Here is a 12,170-nt window from a genome sequence, read left to right as displayed (position 1 = left end):
GAGGGAGATGGGGGATGGAACATGGGCAAGGGGAGGAAGATATGAAAGAGAGAGAGAGTCTGTAGTTATGTCAGCGTGAATCGAAGTGTGAATGATCCTTAGAGTATTGACATAAAAGAGCTCTTTTTAGGTCACACACACAAAAATCGTGAGGTTTGGGAATGAAGTTACTGACGAGACTCTGCACCTCTGGGACACTCCGTCGCGCGACGCAGAGATGGAACAGTCCACTGTGGGAGGTACCACGGAGGTGGGTGGGTAGTGTACTTTGGAAGAAACCACTTCATGTCTGTGAACACGAAATATCCCGCGCGTGTATTGGCCCCTTCCCCAGACTGAGAATAGCGATGCCCTGACCGACCTCGGCCCTGGGGGCCAGGGTAGGGTAAACTCCACCCTCAGCCACAGCCACGATCTTATGTTTGGTCCCGCTTGAGTTGGCTACCGCTTCTAAGCAACAGCGGGGTGGGTGGAGTGGGGTGGAAGGTCGTGGAGTGGTGATTGGATCCTAGATGAGGAGGGCGGGATCAAATCTTGCCCTGAGCTTTGATTGGCCGCCGCTAGGTTGCCTACAGAAGCTCTTCCAGGGTACTGAGGTTTTCTGGAATCACTTAAAGGCTACGAGCGCGGGGTCCACCGGCTCCGGGATGCCATTGGCTGCTGGATTGGCGCAGGCGCTATGGCTCCCGGGTCGGCGTTCGGAGTTGCTGAGGCAGGGCTTTGGCTACTGGACACTGTAGGTTCGAATCCCATCTAGGAACTTCAGTTTGCGCACCTGTAAAAGAAGCTGGTATTATTGGCTGGCACAGAATGTGTTGGGTAATCTTTTATATTCTCTTCTACCTGTTGTTTCTCTTTTTAGAACAATGCATATTGCATCCCATTATATTGATTTCAGGATCCACTCACCATTCACAACAGCAACTGAGAAAAATTCTTTTCCAGGGTTCCTGACATCACTGTATTAGGCTGCCTTTGTAGGTCTGAGTCCGGCAGAGAAGGTTCAAGGCGATCTCATGATCCTCCTCCAAGCCATCCCCTCCTCCCCCGGGAGAGGATGACTTGGACGTTTCCTACCCCTTCTGGACCAGGCCTGACTCGGGGCGTGTGGCAGTGTGTGTGTGTGTGTGTGTGTGTGTGTGTGGAGGAGTAGGGTGAGGGGCTGGGTCATAAATGACTAGAGAGAGATGCATGATTTCACGCTCTAGGACAGAAGGATGTGTGACAATTAAAGGAGAATTTTGAAGGGGAGAAAGAACTCAAAGGAGTAAACTTTGATGATGGGATTTTAAGCATCAGGCAGGGAAGGTGTTTGGCTGAGTGTAAGTGAGTAGGAGGAAAATGGTTTTTAAGTCAGTCGACTTATAATTATTACATGCTGCGTGCATTTTGGAGGACTGTGTTCAGAATGTGAAATCTCATTGTTTGGAATCTCAGTTCAAGGTATGATGTCTATGGCCCTACAGTGAAGTCTCTCAGCTGTTTTGAGGCTCTTGTCACAGGGGTTGTGGTTTTACAGACGTTTGTGGATCTCTGTCCCAGGGTATAAAGTCCCTAAGCTGTTTGAGGGTCTTTGTCCTTGGGTAAGTGGGGTTTTTTACCTTAAAGTCGAATTCCTTTTTTTTTTTTTTTGGCATTTCTTTGACTACTAGAGGGACATAATGTTGTTTTCTGAGCTTGTGGAACCATGTATTTAAGGTTTATAAATTCCGTTCTATGTCCTTTGATCTTTTTTCCTTTAAAAAGCTTATTTTAAAAATCATTTTAGACTTAGAGAAAAATTGCACAAATAGTGCAGAGTTCTTGTATACCCTTTGCCCAGCTTCCCCTAATGTAAAGCACTTACATAAAGATAATACAGTTTTAGAAGCAGGAAATGAATGATACTATTGTTCTTGAGCTGTTCGCCTATTTGGTGTGTGTTCAAAGTGTGAAATATCTGAGCATTTTGGACCCAGAGCTCTCTCAGGTTTCCTGTCCCATACTTGATGTCTCTGAGCATTTGGTTTCTGTTTCTAGATGCTAGGTTTTTCATCTTCTTGGTGGTCTCTGCCCCAGAGAATAATGTTTTTGACTTATTAGGGGTCTCTTGAAGGCACATCTTCTCTGAGCTGTTTAGGCTTCTGTATTCAGGGTGTGAGGTCTTTGAGCACTTTGAGGGTCTATGTACAAAGCTGTGTGTACTCTGCTACTTTTTATTGGTCTTTATCAGAGATTCTGAGGTTAGTGAGTACTTTTGGGTTCCATGTCTAGGGCAGGATTCTTCAACCTCAGCACTGTTGACAGTTTTTATTTTTTTTTTATATTACTGAAATTTATTATGTAAATGAAAACTCAGACCATGAATCTTAAGATTATGATATTCTACATGAATTTCCCCCAAATCAAGAGTAAGTGGATATGTATAGCATAGGGAACTTTACTCAATATTCTTTAATAACCTATATAGGAAAAGAATCTGAAAAAAGAATGAATATATGTATATGTATAACTGAATCACTTTCTTGTACACTTGAAACTCACACAACATTGTAAATCAACTATACTCCAATATAAAATAAAAGTTAAATTAAAAAATAAATACAATGTGTGAAAGGAAAAAACTGTGTTTTAAGCCAATGCGAGTAGATTTCTGTTATTCATAACAGAATTAAACCAACCATTAAGCTTAAAAATAATAAAAAATAAAGAGGAATACACAGAAAAAATAATAATTGGATAAATAATACATTTTAAATTGAAATATAATTGATCTATGACATGATGTTAATTCCAAGTGCATAGCAGTGATTTGATATTTCTATACATTACAAAATGATCACCACACACTATTGACATTTTGGATTGGAAAATCCTTTATGGAAGGTGTTGTAAGATGTTGTATTCATTTTGCTAGAGCTGCTGTAAAAAATAGCACCACATCAAGGGCAGGAACAGAGACACAGATGTAGAGAACCGATGTGTGGACATGGGAGTGAGGGGGAGTAGGATGAATTAGGAGAGTAGAATTGACATATATGCATTACTATGTGTAAAATAGCTAGCTAGTGGGAGCCTGCTGTATAATGCAGGGAGTTCAGCTCAGTCTGTGAGGACTTAGATGGGTGGGATGTGGGTGGGGTGGGAGGGAGGTCCAAGAGGAAGGGGATACATGTGTGTGTGTATATATATATATACACACATATAGCTGATTCACTTCATTGTACAGCAGAAACTAACACAACATTGTAAAGCAACAATAAAAATTTAAAAATAGTATAAAAAACTCGCTATCTCAAACAATTGACATTTATTTTCTCACAGTTCTGAAGGCTGGAAGTCTGAGATCAAGGTGTGAGTCCAGTTGGTTCTTTCTTGGGGATGAGAAGGAGAATTTGTTCCATGCCTCTTTCCTAGCTTCTGGTGGTTTGCTGGCAGTCTGACATTCCTTTGCTTTTGCTGCATCACCCCAATCTCTGCCTTCATCTCCACATGACATTCTCCCTGTGTGTGTCTGTGCCCAAATTTCTCTTTTTGTAAAGACACCAGTCATATTGCATTAGGGGATCACCCTACTGCAGTATGACCTTGTCTTATATTTGTAATGACCCTGTTTCCAAATAAGGTCACATTCTGAGGTCCTAGGGATTAGGACTTCAACATGTGAATTTTGAGGGACACAACTCAACTCATAACAGATGTTTAGCATGAGACAGAAAAGAAAGGAGGGAGAAAGAGAGAGAAGGAGCAGTCCCCAACATCCAGAAGTTGTTCTGACACCCACAGGTAGGCTGTTATTCTCTTATTAGACATAAAAAAATTTCATAGAATACTAACCTCAGACAAGGTTATTCTGAGACCATGCCAAAATGAGACAAAGCCAAGCCATGTTATGTTGTCTAAGCATAGGCAAAAACAAGGTCACTGTGCCATCCACACGATAGCAAACATCCTTCTCTCTTGGTTAAAATCAGTCGGCCCTTCACATCAGGTGGTCAAAGTACTGGAGCATCAGCTCCAGCATCAGTCCTTCCAGTGAATATTCAGGGTTGATTTCCTTTAGGATTGACTGGTTTGATCTCTTTGTAGTCCAAGGGACTCAAGAGTCTTCTCTAGCATCACAGTTTGAAAGTATCAATTCTTTGGTGTTCAGCCTTCTTTATGATCCAACTCTCACATCTGTACAACTACTGGAAAAACCATAGCTTTATACGGACTATATGGAAGAGCTGACTCATTGGAAAAGACCCTGATGCTGGGAAAGATTGAAGGCAAAAGGAGAAGGGGGTGACAGAGGATGAGATGGTTTGATACTACCACTGGCTCAGTGGACATGAATTTGAGCAAACTCCAGGAAATAGTAGAGGACAGAGGAGTCTGGCATGCTGCAGTCCATAAATTCACAAAGTTGGACATGACTAGGGACTGGACAACAATAACAACTTGGTTAAAATGAGTGACTGCTACTTTTATATCAATATCAGCATTATCCTTACTCTAGGCTGCCTTCCCCATAGATTTAAAGGCTTATTGAGATACCAAATAATAAATCTGCTCTCACTTTGTGACAGCATCCAATCTAGAGTGAGCCTGCAGTTCCTTAGACCCTTCCCAAAACCACTCAACTGAAGCCCAGATTCTATGATTTGTTCTCTCTAACACCCTCTTACCTAGATGTCCCACGGTTCCCCACGTTCTTCCTCACTGCAGTGAGTAATAAACCCAACTTGTTTAACTACAGGTATGTTCCTGGGGGTGGGGGGTCTTTGACTAAAGGGCAATGACAAGCAGCATCCTTGATCTCCACCCTCTAGATGCCAGTAGCACCTCTGCCCTCCCAGCTGTCCCTAGATGTTGTCACATGTGGTGGCTCAGACCCTAAAGAATCTGCCTGCAATGCTGGAGACCCATGTTTGATCCCTAGGTTGGGAAGATCCCCTGGCAAAGGAATTGCCTACCCACTCCAGTATTCTTGCCAGAAGAATCCCATGCATAGAAGAGCCTGGCAGGCTACAGTCCATGGGGTTGCAGAGTCGGACATGACGGAGCAACTAACACTTTCACTTCACTTTCAGACCCTGTTTCAGAGTCTGGAACCCCTAAGTCCTGGCTGGATGGTAGGAGAGTCTAACTTTTTGAATCATCTTTCTAAACCTTGATTTACTAAAGTTTTAGAAGACTTAGCTCTGAGTCAATAGGACAATATACAGTCCACACACCTACACTCCCTTGACTTCTGAAAGCAGAATTCAGGGGTAGGGGGAGGAATGCAATCCAGGTAAATGCCATCTCTGGTCAGGGGCCAGTGTGGGTCTGAGATTATCTCAGTTGGAATGTAGGAGTAACATGAACATATTGTTTACTATAAATGTGTGTTGGATTCAAGAAAGAGTAAATACTCGCCAGAATTGTGTCTCCATCTCTACAAAATTCACAATTGTACTTCACTTGTTCTGTTGAGCACAGACATAACAGACTGTATACCATGAGGCAGGGGTACACAATGAGGAAAAAACATTGTTCCTCTTGTGAAAACTGTAAATCTGGTTATAAGACAGACAGGTTTGTGCATTTATGCAAGAGGTATGTTCTGAGCTCTGGAGAAAGGCTTTGGGAGAGGGTGCAGAGGCTTAAGGGGCTTCCCAGGTGGCGCTAGTGGTAAAGAACCCGCCTGCCAATGCAGGAAATGTAAGAGATGCGGGCTTGATCCCTGGGTGGGGAAGATCCCCTGGAGAAGGGTATGGCAACTCACTCCAGTGTTCTTGGCTGGAGAATCCCATGGACAGAGGAACCTGGTGGGCTACAGTCCACAGAGTTGCAAAGAGTTGAATACAACTGAAGTGACTTACCACACATGCACACAGGCTCAATGAGTCAAAGAAGCCTTAAGACAAATTTTTAAAAATAGTTTGAACTAAATAAAAATGAAACTAAAACTCCCTAATTTGTGGAATGCACCAAAGCAATGCTTACTTAGTTGTTGTTCAGTCACTAAGTTCTGTCCGGCTCTGCAACCCCATGGACTGCAGCACACCAGGCTTCCCTGTCCTTCACTATCTCCTGGAGTTTGCTCAAGCTCATGTCTGTTGCTCAGACTTACATCCAGCCATCTCATCCTCTGTTGCCCCCTTCTTCTTCTGCCCTCTAGGGAAGTTTAAAAGGCATTTTGGCTTCTGCCTTGCTTTCTGGGATCTCTTGCTTTAGTGGAAGCCATCCACCATATTGTGAGGATACTCAAGCAGCCCCTTGGGGAGACACCTGTACCACATAACTGAAGTATCTCAGCCAAAAGCCAGCACTAATTCATTAGCCGGGTAAGTGATCCAACCTGCAAGTGGAGCTTCTGGCTTCACTCCAGCCTTCAGATGACTGCAGCCCAAGAGATCCAAAGCCAGAACTGTGCAGCCAAGCTTCTCCTGAGTTCCTGACTCCTCAAAACTGTGTGATATAATTAACATTTACCATTGTTTTAAGCCGCTAAATTTAGGGGAGATTTGTGGTGTTTCTGAGCTCTTTGAGAGTTTTGGTCCAGGGTTCCAGAGTCCTGAGTTTCTTGTAACCTGTATGCATATCTGCATGTTTTAAGCATTCTGTGCTTCACATCTTCAGATCTCTGATCTCTGGGTTCTCTATGTTTTAGATGTCTGAACTAATTGAGGATCTAGGTCTAGAATTATGGGAGTTCTGGGATGTTTTTCTGTTCATGTCCAGAATGTGATCATAACTATTTGGGATTTGTGACCCCAGGGTATAATGTCTCTAAAATACCTTGTATTGGGGTCCAGGATTTGAACTTTCTGAGCCCTCTGGCAGTCTGTGTTCTGGGTGTGAGGACATTGAGGCCTTTAGGAATTTGTGTCTCAGATTTCACAGCCATGAACTCTTTGGAGGATGCGTACAGGTTTTGTTTGTTCTTTGAACTATAGGGATTTTTAGGGTCCAGAAAGATATATCACTGAGGTGACTAGAGTCTGCATCCAGAGTACTGGGTGACAGAACAGTTTGGGCCACCGAGTTCCTGGATATGAAGTTTCTGTGGTGGTTGAGAGTCTGTGTTCAGATATTAATATGACTGATTTTGAGGGCAGGGGGAATCTGTATCCTAGGGTTTCAGCCCCCTAAACTGTTTAAGGGTGTTGTAATGTTCCTTTGCTGTTGTTGGATGTATGTCCCAAATGTGTGGGATCCCTGACATGACTGTGGCTGAATGTTGCAGTATACAAGGTCTCTGTTCATAGGTGTATATACCAGGGTTTGAGGTATCTGAGCTCTTTGAGTGTGTGTCTGAGATCATGAGGGCTCTCTGATATGTTTGGGTGTTGTTTCCCAGGATGAGAGACTTCTGACTTGGTTGTGGGTGTATATTCCAGGATGTGAGTTGTCTGATCTGTTTGGGTGTGAATGTCCAGAGTGTGAGGTTTCTGCTCTGTTGTGGGTATACATCCAATGATAAAAAGTTTTGATCTGCTTGTGGGTATATATCTCAGTGTATGAGTTCTCTGATCTGTTTGTCATTGTATGCTACAGAATTTGAGGTCTTTCTTCTTGGGTGTATGTCAAGAGTATGAAGTCCTTATCTATTTTGGGGGCTTATACCCTTGTTGGCTCAAGTAGTAAATAATCTGCTCACCAATGCAGGAGACACAAGAAGAGATTCAGGTTTGATCCCAGGGTCAGGAAGATCCCCTGGAGGAGGAAATGATAACCCGCTCCAGGATTTTTGTCTGGAGAATCCCATGGACAGGAGCCTAGCAGGCTACAGTGTATAGGGTCACAAAGAGTCAGACATGACTGAAGTGACTGAGCACGCACCCTTGGATATTAGAGCTCTGATCTCTTTGTAGGTGTTTGTGCCTATGTATGAGCTCTCTGATCTGTTTGTGGTATGTGTCCTAAGATATGAGGTCTCTGAGCTCTTTGTGGATATATTGCCCTGGTTATTACACTTCCCAGATTTTTTGTTGTGGTTTTCTGAGAGTATAAGTACTCTGATCTGTTTGTTGGGTGTGTGTTGCATGATGTTAGAACTATTCTATCTGAGGGTGAATGTCCCAGAGTGTGAGGTCTCTGCTTAGTTTGTGAGTGTGGGTGTGAGGTCTCTAAAATGTTTGTGGGTGTGGTTCCCAAGATGTAAGTTCCTTGAAGTCTTTGTGGGTGTATGTCCCACAGTATGAAATCTGTCATCTATTTCTGGGTGTATGTCCCAAAATGAGGTCTCACTTCTCTGTCCTTGTATATGTCTCAGTGTATGAGGTCTCTCTTGACGGGTATATGTCAAGGATATGGGTGTATGTCAAACTCCCTGATATTTTTCTGTTTGTATACCCTGGGGAATGAGGTCTCTGATCTGTGGGGTTTTATTTTGGGGGGGTTGCATAATGTGAGTTTTCAAGTATGTTTGTGACTGCATGACTTATGATGTGGGTCTCTGATCTCTTTGGACATGTGTATCCTATGGTATAAAGTGTCTGAGCTCTTTGTTGGTGTATATCCCAAGTGTGAGGTCTCTGATATGTTGGGTGGTATATTTCCAAGAATGTAAGGTCTCTGATCTCTTTGTTGCTATATACCAGTATGTGAGTCTGTTTTCCTTGGTGTATGTCGAGGCTTGTTTGTGTGTATATTTCCTGGGTTATGAGGTCTCTGATCTGTTTCTGGGTGTATGTCACAGAGTTAGAAGTCCCTGATCTGTTTGTCCACAGAAGTCTCTGTATGTAAGGTCTCTGATCTTTTCATGACTATATCAAGAGTTTGAAGTCTTTCATCTCTTATGGTTATTATTCCAAGGTGTGACGTCTGTGTTGTGTTTGTGGCTTTCTGTCTTGGAATTTTAGGTATCTGGGTTGTTTCTGCAGTATCCCAGGATGTGATGTCTGCTGTTTCATTGTGTGTGTAGGTCTCAGTTGTGAGGTCTTGATCTGTTTATGGGTATATTCATCAGAATGGGAGATCTGTGATATGTTTGTGGGTGTCTGTCCCAGCGCATGAGGTCACTCATTTGTTTGTGCACGTAGCTCCCAGGATCTGAGATCTTCATGTCACTATAATTACCAGTATGTGAGGTATCTTTCATGAGTGTATGCCAAGAATGTAAGTCCTCTGATATGTTTGTGAGTTGAATAAACCTAGTTGTAAGGTTTCTTTCTGTCCGTGGGTTAGGTCTCAGTGTGTGAGGCCCATGAGGTCTTTTGGGGTGTAGGTCCCAAGGTGTGAGGTCTCTTATCGGTTTGGGGGATTATTTAATGGTTTATGACTTTTTTAGGGTTATGATCCTTTTTGTCATTGTATGTTTAAGGGTGTGAGATCTGTGACTGTTTGTCATTGTTTGTTCCAATATGTGAGGTCTCTCACATGGGTGTATGTGAGAAAAATATAGTCTTTGATCTATTTGTGGTAGTATGTCCCTTGATGTTGTTGACGTCCCTTGATGTTCTCCTCTATTCCTTTCTCCAGAGAGAGAGGTAAGTTCTCTCATCTGAGCAACAGTATATGGCCTGTGATATGAGGCCTCAAATTTATTTGTTGGTATAGTCCCAGGATATGCGCTCTCTCCTCTATTTTGAGTGATGTATTCCAATTTGAGAGGACTCTGCTTTGCTTCTGGATGTTTTTCCCAGTATATGGGGTCTCTGATCTGTTTGTGGTGGATACTGCAGGATTTGAGTTCTTTGGTATATTATGTTTGTATGTCTCAGGTTGTGAGGTTCCTAGTCTCTCTGTGGGTGAACATCACAGAAGGGGTTGTCTGATCTGTGTTTGTCAAGGGTGTAATGCATGATCTGATTGTGCATTTATGTCCCAGGATGTAAGGACCACAGCTGTTTGCAGGCATTTGTCCCAGGATGTGAGGTTTCTGATCTGTTGGGGTATGTTTGTCCAGGGGTGAGATTTCTAATCTGTTTTAGGGTACATATTCCAGGATGTAAGGTCTCTGATCTCATTGTGGGTATAATTCCCAGGATTTGATTGAATGATTCTCTGATCATTTGTGACTTTCTCTACCTTTTAATAGGTGTACATCCCAGGCTGTCAGTTCTCTGATCTTCTAGTAGGATTATTTCCCAAGATTTAAAATTTCTTTCTTTCTTTTTGGCTGTGCTGGGTCTTCGTTGCTGCATGCAGGCTTTTCTCTAATTGTGGCAAGCAGGGAGGGGGGCTACTCTCTAGTTGCAGTGCACAAATTTTTCATTGTGGTGGCTTCCCTTGTTATGGAGCACAGGCTCTAGGGCACTCAGGCTTCAGTAGTTGCGGCTCCCAGGCTCTAGAACACAGGCTTCATAGTTGTGGCTCGTGGGCTTATTTGTTCCATGGCATGTGGGATCTTCCCAGATCAGGGATCAAACTCATGTCTCCTGCATTGGCAAATGGATTCTTCACCACTGAACCACCAGGGAAGCCCAGGATTTGAGATTTCTATTTTGTTTGTGGGTACATATGAAGTTTTAGATCTCTTAGGGTGTGTATGACTAGAGAATGGAAGGCTTGTGACCTCTCTGTGGGTGTGTTTCATGGTATGAGGTCTATTCTCTGTTCATTCCTATGTTTCAATGTGTGATGTCTGCTCTTGAATTTTGTCAAGGATGCAAGTGCTCTAATCTGTTTGTTTTATATTCCAGGACTTGAAGACTCTGATCTGCTTGGTGGTGAATATCCCAGAGTGAGGTGTCTGAGCTCTTTGTATGTATATGTCCCAGGGAGGGAGGGTCATGACGGGTTTGTGGGTGTATATTGTGAGGTTTCAGATCTGTTTAGAAGTGAATTCCAGCAGGTGATGTATCTGAACTCATTTTGAGTGTATGTGCCAGGCTTTGAGAGCTCTCACATGTTTTTCAGTATATGTGCTAGTGTGAGAATGCTAATCTGTTTCTGGGTGTACTACCCTACATGTGAGGTCTCTGAACTCTTTGTAGGCTTATGTTGCAGGATTTTAGGTCTATGATTTCTTTATGGCTATATTTTCCAGGTTTTTAGGTCCCTGATCCGTTTGTGGGTATATGAATCACATATGAGTTCCCTGATTAGTTTGTGGGTATGTGTCTCCCAGGACATCATGTCTCGACTGATCTATGCATGTACATCTCTGTTCAGCTGAATACTGGCCCTCAATAATATCCCCGTCTCAGTCCCTAGTGAAAGTGTTAGTCATTGAGTCATGTCTGACTCTGCAACCCCAGGCTCCTCTGTCCTTGGGATTCTTTAGGCAAGAATACTGGAGTGGGTTGCCATTTCCTTCTCCAGGGGATCTTTCTGACCCAGGGATCAAACCTGGGTCTCCTGCACTGCAGGCAGATTCTTTACCATCTGAGCCACCTGGGAAGCCTGTGACTATGTTAACTTTCTGGCAGAAGGGACTTTGCAGATTTGATTAAGTTAATCACCAGGAGGCTGGGAGTTTATCCTGGATTATCCATGTGGGCCCAGTGTAGTCACTAAGGTCCTTACGTGTGGGAGGCACGATGGTGAGAGTCAGAAATGACACTGTGACAATGCAGGCTGTCTAAGAAGGTGATGTAATGATGGAAGCAGAGTTGGAGAAGGAGATTTGACAGCTGAAACAGAGAGAAGAGAGATCAGAGAGACATTTGAAGATGAAACGCTGCTGGCTTTGAAGATGGAGGAAGGGACCATGAACCAAGGACTGCAGACAGCCTCTAAAACTGGAAAATGAAAGGAAGTACATTTTCCTGGAGCTTCCTGGAGGGAAGTAGCTCTGCTGACAACTTGACTTTATCTCTGTAAGACTCAATTTTAGGTCTCTGACCTATAGAAGTGTAAGATAATAAATTAGTGTTGTTTTACAATACCAAGATTTTAGTGATTTGTTATAGGAAATGAAGAGTGTCCTGGGTTGTGATGTCTGTATCTGATTGTCAGTGCCCATCCCAGGATGAGAACTCCATTATCTGTTGGTGAATGTGTGTCAGACGGTGTGAGGGTGTGCCCCCCAATTTTTGGTCTCTGAGCTGCTTGTTCCTGTATGTCTCAGAATGTGAGGTCTCCAATCTGTTTGTATGTTTGTGTCCTAGGATATGAGGTCTTTGAGCTGATTCAGGATGTGTGTCCAGTATTTGAGGTCTATTTTTTGGGGGGTGGGGGTCGTGCCACTTGTGGGATCTTAGTTCCCTGACCAGGGATTGAACCTGGGCTTACAGCAGTGAAAGCACAAAACCTATAACCATTGGACCGTCAGG

The 12,170-nt window shown here is 43.3% G+C and overlaps 1 long non-coding RNA gene across 1 annotated transcript; it reads left to right on the top strand.

Moving 5' to 3' along the window:
* Positions 1-268: 268 nt before the first annotated feature.
* On the top strand, positions 269-11,899 carry LOC138986331 (uncharacterized). The gene is made up of 3 exons (XR_011463162.1): positions 269-819; positions 10,596-10,656; positions 11,472-11,899. It is a non-coding gene; the product is annotated as an uncharacterized lncRNA (long non-coding RNA).
* Positions 11,900-12,170: the final 271 nt, after the last annotated feature.

This window comes from Bos mutus, chromosome X (genome assembly GCF_027580195.1).
Source record: "Bos mutus isolate GX-2022 chromosome X, NWIPB_WYAK_1.1, whole genome shotgun sequence".
Taxonomy (NCBI): Eukaryota; Metazoa; Chordata; class Mammalia; order Artiodactyla; family Bovidae; genus Bos; species Bos mutus.
This window is presented reverse-complemented; position numbering and strand designations above follow the sequence as displayed.